General features: G+C 45.7%; 1 long non-coding RNA gene across 1 annotated transcript in view; it reads right to left on the bottom strand.

The window, feature by feature from the left end:
• LOC148044735 (uncharacterized) overlaps window positions 1–7,469 on the bottom strand; it is a 29,100-nt gene extending 21,631 nt beyond the window's left edge. Inside the window, exon 1 of the long non-coding RNA XR_015697410.1 lies at window positions 7,032–7,469. This is a non-coding gene — a long non-coding RNA (uncharacterized LOC148044735). The remainder of the gene's footprint in view (window positions 1–7,031) is intronic.
• Between the last annotated feature and the right edge of the window lie 1,539 nt (window positions 7,470–9,008).

The raw sequence follows: 9,008 nt of genomic DNA on the forward strand, positions 1-9,008 counted from the left end.
ATATTACACTGCAATATATACTGTAGATTATGAACTCCTAACTCAACATTTGTAAGATTTGGCTCACAGAATTTTGTAAAAGACATATAAATGTACAGTTTGTCCTCGACTTACAATCATTCATAGAGTGACTTTGTGAAGTTACAATGGTACAATGGCCTTCACGCAACAGTCGGTCATGTGATCAAAATTTGGGTACCCGGCCACCAACATGCATTTACAATGCTTGTAGTGTCCTGAGGTCATATGATCATCTTTGAGACCTTCCCAGCTGGCTTCTGACAAGCAAAGTCAATGAAGAGAAGCTGGATTTGCTTAACAATGGCATGATTCACTTAACGGTTGTGGTGATTTGCAGAACAACCATGGGAGTATTTTTTTTTTAGATATTTTTTAGATATTTTATTAATATTTATAGGCCGCCCTTTTCCCCGCGGGGACTCAGGGTGGCTTACATAAAGGGAGGGGGGGTATAAACAATAAACATAAAACAATACATAAGAGTAAAATAGTACACAGCATTCATTCTTCATTCGGGTGGGGACAGATTGTGATCTTATCCCCAGGCCTACAGGATAGCCAGATCTTGAGGGCTGTGCGGAAGGTCTGGACGGTGGTGAGGGTACAGATCTCCACGGGGAGATCATTCCAAAGGGTCGGAGCTGCTACTGAAAAGGCCCTCCTCCGTGTAGTTGCCAGTCGGCACTGACTGGCGGATGGTATTCGGAGGAGGCCCAATCTATGTGATCTTATAGGTCGCAGGGAGGTAATTGGCAGGAGGCGGTCTCTCAAGTACGCAGATCCACTACCATGGAGGGCTTTATAGGTGGTGAGTAATGGTAAAGTCAGGCACAACTCACTTAACGACCATCTTTCTTAACAATGGAACATCGGGTCCCAGTTGTGAACATTACTCAAAGACTGCCTAGAACAGTGATGGTGAACATTTCTGGCACCAAGTGCCAGAAAGGGAGCGCATGCATGCCCATGCACTCATCAGGAACACAACCCGGAAGAAGAGCATCCCAGGGGGCATATACGCACCCCAAAATGAACTTCCGGTTTCCAATGCACGCATGCGCACTGGCCAGCTGGTCTTCCGGTTTCTGGTGTACATGCGTGCACGACAATCAGCTGGCCGGCACGCATGTGCTTGCCAGAAAACAGAAGACCAGCTCTTCCAGTTTCCAGAACTGCTGCTTGCGCGAAAGCCAGCTGATTGTCGCACACACATGCACGCCAGAAACCTGGAAGAGGAATGGGCAACGCAGTGCGTGCCAGGTGACATGGATCCATGTGACATTTCCGGCATGGGTGCCATAGGTTCACCGTCACGGGACAAGAATGGTCAGAAAGTTCCAAATATCAAATCTCCCCCCCCCAAATGTAAGAGACATTCTTTGAGGGCAGTCAAAGAAAAAAGTTTAAGAAGGAAAGAAATTCTGAGGTCCCCTTGTCACATTTGAACATTTGGCTGTGAGCTCCCCATTCTAAAAAAATTTAAAAACCACACAGAAATCTAAAAAGTATCTTATCTCACATACGTTCTTTGAGATATGCCTTTTATGTCTCAGAAGTCTTTTCTTAAACCACATTTAATCTTCTGAATCTCTTCCTGTTTTTCCTTAACCTGTTTCTGATCAGGCTTTGCTTTAGGAATTGTTTGCCCTGAAGACAACTGGGAGAAAGAAAAGTCTAATATATCAATGATCCTCTACCAGTCCCTCTCTTTCCCTACCCCTCCTCCCAAATCCTCCTGACTATTGTCCAGGCATATTGTCACAGGACCGATCCATCATCTGTACTTATGAACCCCATAGTTTACATTCCACTAATTAATTTGTCAAAGGAGATAATTAAAAGCAAAATGACAGCAGAATTAAAACAGGAGACACCTTTATTTCAGATTTCCGTGTCAAATTAGGAAGGCCTCATGCTTTACTCTTTTTGGCATCGCTGGATATTTTTAATCTTGCTTGCTTTTTTAAAAAAAACAACAGAGCTCTTATAAGAGCCACCCAATTCTCTTATTTCAGCACCCTTGTACCTGTCAAAAGCTATTAATTAAGGTGCTTCCGTGTTTAAGAACAGTCTTTTCTTTGAACATTTCAGGTGGGTGGATGGGAGATGGAAAAAGGCAGCTGTCAATCTTTTATCGATCGTGAATTGTTATTTTAGCTAATGCAATGGCTGTCAAACTATATGATCAAGACACCAGTAGAACCAAAATTGTGATCTCAGCTCGTGTGTGTGTGTGTGTGTGTGTGAGCAGTGGGTTTCACTTACTTTTACTACTGGTTCATCACGCGCACCTTCCATGGATGTGCTCGGCCTTCCGTGCATGCCCTTTGCTCATGCATGTGCCTTCCGTGCTTGTGCCTGGCCTCAGAAATATGGCTAAATAGGATAGCATAGCCCCAGGACACATGGCGGGCCCACCGGCGATCACCCAAACCAGTCCAAACAGACTGAATACATACATACATACATACAGTGTTTCCCCGAAATTACGACATGTCCTGATAATAAGACCATGACATATTTTTCCTGTGGGCAAAAATATATGTCCTCCCCCAATAATAAGCCCCCTAGATACCCCCCCCCCAGCCAGGCAGAGCGCCACTCACCAATCTAGTGATATCCCAAAGGTGCAAAGCCACAGGAGCAAGGGTGAGGAGGGCAAAGATGCTCACATTGCTTGACGCCTTTGGGATACCGCTAGGTTGGTGGGTGGTGCTGTGCCCAGCTGGAGTGGGGGGGTTGCCAGGCAGCTGCTCTCATGGTACAGAGAGTCTTCCCGCAGCCAGCCCACAACCATAGAGCGTAGTCCCACAGCGGCCGTTGCCGGAAGACTCGGCAGCGGATCTCTGGAGTTTGGAAGCTGGTTATGCTTGGAGCATGGCGGCGGCAGCGGGGCGGCGGTGGCAGCAGTGGGGCGGCAGTGGCACCCTGGCCCAGCTCTGCAGGAAGAGTTGGGCATGGTGAGGCAGGGAGGCACGTGAGCTGGAAGCAGAACAAGTTCTCCCGCAACCTCTTTTTCCAACCGGGCAGAGCGCCACGCGGCTTAGCACTTTGGGATATTATTGTGTCGGTGAGTAGTGCTCTGCCTGGATGGAAAGGGGCATTGCCGGGCGGCTGCTCATGAGTGTGGTCACCTCATAGCGGCTATGTTGTGCTGCTGCAACAGTGCAACACAGCCATTTGCCCCTGAGGCTGTGCCTGGTTCTTCGGGCACCAGCTCGCAAGAGAGCAGCCACCCGGCAACCCCAAACCAATAAGCCCCTGCCAATAATAAGGCCCAAGCAAAATTGGGGGGGGTCAAAAGACAATAAGACCCTGTCTTATTTTCAGGGAAACATGGTACATACATACATACATACATACATACATACATACATACATACATATATACATACATACATATATATTAGGGGTGGGTTCCTGCCGGTTCTAACCGGTTCGGTAGAAGAGGTTCCACAAATCTACTATGCCATTTAGAACCGGTTGGAATGCTTGGCTCACTCCCCCCACCCGACACGATCTCCTTTCATTCTCCGTCTGCCTCATTCAGGCAGCAGAGAACCAAAGGAGATCGAATAGTCAAGGGCAAAGGAGCCTGCAGCCTGATTCATTCAAACATTCGGGCAGGGGGGGGGGGCTTTCTCGCACGCCTTCTTTCGTTCTCCAAAGGCATGAGAGAAAGCTCCCACGCCCACATTGCTCGAACGTGTCCCGGAACTGTGCCACGAGGTAAGGGAAGCAGGTCTTGGGAGAGACCTTCCGTCCCCCTCCAGAGAGCCCATGCCAAAAGAGAAGAGGCGGGCTGGTTTGAATGCGGGCAAGCGGGCAGTTTAGTGGCCCACCTTCTTTGCTAGTTCGGGCAGGTGGAGAAAGGAGGTGTGCAATAGTCGAAGGTGAAGGTGCTCTCCTTCGCCCTTGGTGGCAGGGGTGCTTTATCACAAGCCTTCTTTCTTTCTCTGCCTGCCCAAATTGTTTGTTTGTTTGTTTGTTTATTATTTATAGGCCGCCCTTTTCCCTGAGGGGACTCAGGGCGGCTTACAATTTATAGGGAGGGGGTGCTGGCACCAAACTGCCAGTTCGTCCGCATTCAAACTGGCCCGCCCCCTTTTGTCTTCTGGCATGGGGTCTCTGGAGGGGGAGGTTCTTTCCAAAGACCGGCTTCTTTCCGGCACAGCGGCAATGGCAAGAAGCGGCTGCCAGCGAAGCTCTCAGTGAAGGCAAGAGTCCCGCCGCCGCACTGGATTCAGCAAACCAGACGGCTGTCAGAGAGAAGAGGGCAGCACATGCCCGTGGGCTTGTGCAGCAGCCGAATCCTCACCTCCTGTTCTTCAGCTGCTGTACAAGCCCACGTAGCATGCACTGTCCTCTTCTCTCTTGACAGCTACCTGGTTAAAAAGAAGGATGAGGCTCCGCTGCTCCAGAGCCCATCCGCAGGGCGAGGGGTCCCCCTTGCATTCCTCATCTTCCCAGATGGGCTCCAGACCAGCGGAGCCTCATCCTTATTTTTAATCAGGCGGCTGTCAGAGAGAAGACAGCACGTGCCCTCGGGCTTGTGCAGCAGCCGAATCCTTGCCTCTTGTTCTTCAGCTGCTCCACAAGCCCACGTGGTGTGCACTGCCCTCTTCTCTCTTGACAGCCACCCTCGCGTTCCTCGTCTTCCTGGATGGTCTCCGGAGTCATCGCCAGCTGCATAGAGCCTCGCCGCGGCTCCACGCCATAGAAAACATAGGCGTGTGTGCACACCACATAAATTTGAGGTTTGAGGACTCAAAGCAAGACTGAAATTAATGAATTTGATTTGATCATGCTCCCAATATGTCACTGAGAGTTTAGTCTAATCTGAGCTCCAAATGAACTGCATTTAGTTTTGGAATATAAATGCTTGGATCGTAGTTGCACATCAAACATTGTGGATCAATTTTCCTGTTGTTGGAGCAACCTATCGATTCACCCACTTCCCTGGCAGTTTGTTTGTTTGTTTGTTTATAAAATGTATGTTGTGCCCTTATGGGACATAAAAGCACAATTATAAAGAAAGTAAAAATAATAAAAAAATAAATGTCTATGGAGATTCTCATTCATCCAGGTCATAGTTGTCCCAAAGGTGTTTTTTCAAGAGGCAACTGGACTTTCTGATTTTTATTTTTTTTTGAAGATTTTTCGCTTTTCATCCAAGAAGCTTCTTCAGCTCTTCTTCTTCAGCTCAGTTGCTTTTTGGAAAAAAAAAAAAGCACTTTTGGGACAATAAAAAAGAAAAATAATAAAATAACAACTCCCCAACTCCACCCCGGTTACAACACACATTCATAGCAGCCCCTTAATGGGCTCCATCCATCCCACTCTGGGTTCCCGCGGCCTGTTGGCACAACCATATCTTCAGGGCCTTCCAAAAGAGAGTGGAGGACCGTCTAATTTCCAGAGGAATGATGTTCCAGAGGTTGGCTACTCTACGAAACAGAATCTGTGATAAACATTGGGGAGTTCAAAAATGACTTTGCCACAATTCCAAGAATTGTGCTCAGTTTTATTAGAAGATGAAGATCTTGTCCTGCTTTGCTCCCCCTTCACAAGGACAAACAATGGAGAATATGCTGATTTATCTGGACAAACTAGTATTCCAACATGGTCAGCTTTGTGTCACTTTAAGCTGAAGAAAAAGAAGTGAAAACATTAAGGTAGTAGTCTTCAAAGAATGGCAGACCAACCACAAATGTTGTCATCAAAAGTGTCCCTTGTTGAATGAAAAGCACCTATATTTGTCTTGCTAGCCAACTTTCTTCTTGAATAAAATGTTTTCTTTGTTAATTTTAAAACCCAAAACAATAGCGATCTACTGGAAGTCATTCTGTTTCTCCATTTAAGAGGGGAAATATCTCCAAAACAATGACCCACCAGGTCATGGATTGTCTAGTATACTCTAAATAGCTGCTGACCTTACCCAGCAGGGCTATTGCTAATGTTCTTTTAATATTCTTTTCATAGTAACCAAATTAGTCAATCTGAAAGACAAGAATGTACCCCATGCTGTATTGTGAATAATGGACTATCTTTCTTACTCACATGCACCCACACACAGAGATGCTATAAATTTCCCCAAATCAATTTCTCACAGCTTTACTTCTAGTGGCATCCAACTAGTAACTTAAAGAAATGGTCTCTTAGATTATAACCCTTATGAGCCAGTTACCCACACAAAACTCTCTAAAAGATTCGTATCTTGTACAGGCACATGAAGTTCATTGCACAAAATGCTCATTTTCCTGAAACCCAAATCCCATTTTTTTCTGTTACTACTTTTCTTTACTCGTTGAGGCCCATGCATAGAACTGCAAATAATAGAATTAGAATAGAATAGAATTTTATTATTTGTATGCCGCCCTTCTCCGGGAGGACTCAGGGCGGCGAACAATTCAAGGGGGGAAAAGGGGAACATAATCTCTCAGTTAACTTGTCTGATTCATTATGCTCAATTTATGCATTTATAAATAGAAATATGGTACAGATGCATTTAGAAGTCACCAGAATTTTCTCTTCTTGTGGGAATAGAGCCCATGGCCGGCTAAGCTTTGAAATTCCTACTACTATTCCTAGTATTCCTACTGAACTTCAGAAAAAAAAATACTGCCAACCTGCCTTCCATTGAGGACCTGTACACTGCAGAAGTCAAAAAGTGGGTTGTGAAAATATTTACAGACCCCTCGCCTCCTGGACATAAATTGTTTCAACTCCTACCCTCAAAACGACGCTATAGAGCACTGGACACCAAGACAACTAGACACACGAACAGTTTTTTCCCATATACCATCACTCTGCTAAACAAATAATTCTCTCACCATTGTCAAACTATTAAGTCTGCACCACTATTAATCTTCTCATCGTTCCTATCACCCATTTCCTCCCACTTATGACTGCAAGACTGTAACTTTGTTGCTTATCCTTATGATTTATATTGATATTGATTGTTTCCAGACTGCTTATTTGTACCCTATGACTACCATTAAGTGCTGTACCTTATGATTCTTGATGAATGTATCTTGTCTTTTTGTTGTGGCCCAGCAGGATCCGGTTGAGCTGCTGATGGACTCGGATAGCGAGGAACCATATGAGTCTGCCATGGAAATTGTGGAGGATCCTGGGCAGGGTTCAGACGCAGAGCAGGGACCAGAGAGGCTGGTTGGCCACCAGGAGGTGCCTGAGGCATGGAGCAGTGGGGAGGATCAAAGGCAGTTTGTCCCTGATGCTAGATTGAGAAGGGCTGAGAAACGGAAGCAGCAACTCCGTAGGCAGACTCACAGAAGATGATTAAGCAGAGGTGGTTGTTGATTGGCCCCTCCCAAGAGAGATTATAGGTGAGGCATTGGGAGGGGACATTTTCAGGAAACAACTGTTCGAATTAGTAGTTAATAAAATCTATCCGTGTATTCTAGTCGTGTCTGTTCGTTTGGACTATCTGCGTTGCTTCGTTTGAATTATCTGGGTTGCTGCAGAGCTACTGTATTGAACACGAGTTGCCTGGGCCCTCAGCCAAAAGATTCGTTATCTCAGTAATTGAATAATGGCAAACAGCCAAGCCTGTGTTCTGGTGTATTCACAGGTCGGGGGGTCAGAACATCTTTTTATCTACACTGAGAACATATGCACCAAAGATAAATTCCTTGTGTGTCCAATCACACTTGGCCAATAAAGAATTCTATTCTATTCTACTGGGGGAAAGTAATGATCCATGCACCAAAGATTTGGTTTTCTTCTCTCAAGTTGACAAGTGAGTTAACATGGAAAGGATCCAAATGCATGTGTCATTTCTTATTGGTAGGAATATTCAGTCATAATCTCCCACCTGCAATCTGAAGTAATGCAATTGAAGGATATCTTTTGAGTCAGCGAAACGATGACTGGAGGTGCCAATGTGCTCTTGGTGACAGCCAGGCTCCAGGCTCCCAGTTTTTCAATCCTTGTCATTACGCAGGAATAAAATGACAATGACACCTGCTGCAAAATAAAGCACCTGCTTCAAAGATCAGGTTAATTTCTGTCAGAGTTTGCAGGAGCAATTACATCCAGAAAGCACCCACAGGTAACTGATTCAGCAAGATTCATTAACTTCTCTTTATATATAATATAACACATGAAGTAAATATACAATACCAAAATCTGGTTCTTCCAACATGGTAAAGAGTACAAGCACACAGGCAGAGGAGAGAACAGTTTCAGTTCAGAGAGCAGACTAGTTTACAGGTCTGCACAGACTCAGAGCTTTAGTACAGAACAGTTGAGCTAAGCTACACCCAGGCTCCTTGCTGTCTCCTTGTTGCTCACACAGCAAATACTGCTTCAGTTTCCAAACAGCACTCATTGGCTGGCTTAGTTGCTATGCCTATTCATTGGCTGACCTTGTTATCATGCCTTCTAAGTCATGAACTCTCATGCACTGACAATTTCCAAAAATGATTTGGTCCCATTTTGGAGCTTAGAGGATGAAGGGAGAAGCTGAAGTAGCAGACAAGATCCTGGAGGACTGCCCAGTTGATGATAGACACCTCCTTCATCCATTTGCCATGTCCTCTGCGTCAACTACTTATGAGAGACCATGTGTCACCTGTTCTCATATTTCAAACATGTGACTGTCCTCCAAATGGTTGGGACTGTGAGTTAAACTTTATGGCTGTTGTGTGCAATGTTCCCTCTAAGCTGCGCGGCTGCGTGGCCGTGCACGTAACAAGAAAACACCGTGCAGAAGTTTCAAACTGCCGCGCAGTGTTTTTTAATGACTTAAAATATGACTGAAAATATCCCTTCTCCCTCCCTTCTCTCTCTGCACCGAATGCTCTCCTCCATCTGGTGATTAGTGAAATCAAGGAAGACTCTGCTCAGAGACTGATGATGCTGCAGAAGGGAGAATTCCCATTGGTCCTCTGGGGCTTTGTCGGTTCCTGGAAAAACGTGATTCGCTGGTTGTAGCCTGCGTTTCTCTGCACATCCGGGGTTTC

Source organism: Thamnophis sirtalis, unplaced genomic scaffold (assembly GCF_051295495.1).
Source record: "Thamnophis sirtalis isolate CommonGarterSnake01/CBP01778 unplaced genomic scaffold, rThaSir2_p1.2 scaffold_7, whole genome shotgun sequence".
Taxonomy (NCBI): Eukaryota; Metazoa; Chordata; class Lepidosauria; order Squamata; family Natricidae; genus Thamnophis; species Thamnophis sirtalis.